Consider the following 1590-nt stretch of genomic DNA (forward strand, 5'->3'; position numbering starts at 1 on the left):
TTGGAACAGTTTGGAAAGGCAATTGACCTGTACTTTCTGCAGAAGGGGTCTCCACTTTCTCAACTCGTACCATCAAAGCTTCACTTCTGATTGAGTAGTGTCATCCTTCTTCGTCATTTTTATTATCATTTCTTGAGTTGATAGGTTGCTTGGAGCCGGAGGTGGTTAAGGTGATGGTGCCGGCCGAGAATAAGCATGAAGTGGAGGGTAGTGAGGTTTCTCAAGCTCCCTCCATAGTCCAGGTAGTAACTAGTACTAGGGTGGTTATTTTATTGATTATCATTTTAGTTTTTATTAAAACTATTGTTATTATGTGAAGTTCTAGTTTGTTGACCTTGTCCACTTTCTGGTACATAATGTTTTGGCTTCAGAACTGCCTTCCAATTCTGACCTGGCTGGAAATCATATTATTCATGGTCTGAATTAGAGCTGATAATACAAGGAGATGCTTCATGACTTAGTGGACCTGCCTGGTCTTGAAGATAACTGAATCAAGTTAGCCTATCGACTATAGATTTCTGTGTTTGTACCAATTTGTCCATCTTTCCATCATCATGTGAGTTTGAAATAATTTGGCATTGTGATACCTCCCCTTTTGGATGAAACAGCACTGTTAAGGTACACTAGTGCTGTATGATGCTTACTATTCTGCACTACAAGTTCAATCAGCTCCAATGCTTCATTACCGTAATAGCTCTAAAGACTCCTCCACTTATGTCCAACACTAGCCTATCGTGACGGCTCAACCCTTCTTAGAATACTTGCACAATGTTGTGCTCTGGCATGCCATGGTGAGGGCAAGTTCTAGTGTACTCCCTCAAACACTCCCACGCCTTGTTGAATGGTTCTCCTACTTCTTAGTGAAAATATCTAATCATCTTTGTGTAAACAATCAGGTAGACTTCCAAAGAAAGACTTTTTTATTTCATCCCATAAATTCAAATCTAGTGACAGATTCCAAAACTTTCCATTGCTCTATTGCGCAGAGTGAGTAGGCACAATCGTATCTTCACTACTGGTGGAATATTTTGAAATTTTTTATTTCACATAATCTAGAAATATCCTCTATCACTTGTAAGGATCCACTGTAGTCTTCTATAAGAAGATATCTCGTAGGCTAGCAGTATGAGAGTCTATTCTACAGGTCATTCATTCACCAATGGGTGCATGTACCGTGCTGTGGGATCAAATGATCCCTCAACCTTATCCTCTCATTTTACTGCTCTTTTTTGGTCATGATCAATCTATCTAATGCAGAATAATTGGTGTTGTGCCATGAAAGATCATCTTCCTCCAACGGTAAGTCAAATAGATAAACAAAAGGATGTGGTAGTGATCTATACCCATTCATATGTTGTCATCCATTGGCAGGTAATACCTCTCATTGCGCCATGCAATCAAGTAAGAAATTTTATTTGATTTAATTATCCCCTCAATTCCTAGGTTTTACACCTAAGATTGTGTCAATAATAATATAAAATTTCTATCTCTGCTCTAAGTGTTGTAGTGTCTATGCTTTCCAATCTGACATTTCTTCCAAGGCGCCACCAGTTTTTTCACTCCTAACCAAAAATAATATAATATGCAAAT

General features: G+C 38.4%; 1 non-coding gene across 1 annotated transcript; it reads left to right on the forward strand.

Annotated features, from left to right (window-relative positions):
* The first annotated feature begins 783 nt into the window (after nt 1–783).
* Nucleotides 784–888, forward strand: LOC144715382 (small nucleolar RNA R71). Its single transcript, XR_013584609.1, has one exon. It is a non-coding gene; the product is annotated as a small nucleolar RNA R71 (small nucleolar RNA).
* The last annotated feature ends 702 nt before the right edge of the window (nt 889–1590 follow it).

This window comes from Wolffia australiana, chromosome 18 (genome assembly GCF_029677425.1).
Source record: "Wolffia australiana isolate 7733 chromosome 18, ASM2967742v1".
Taxonomy (NCBI): Eukaryota; Viridiplantae; Streptophyta; class Magnoliopsida; order Alismatales; family Araceae; genus Wolffia; species Wolffia australiana.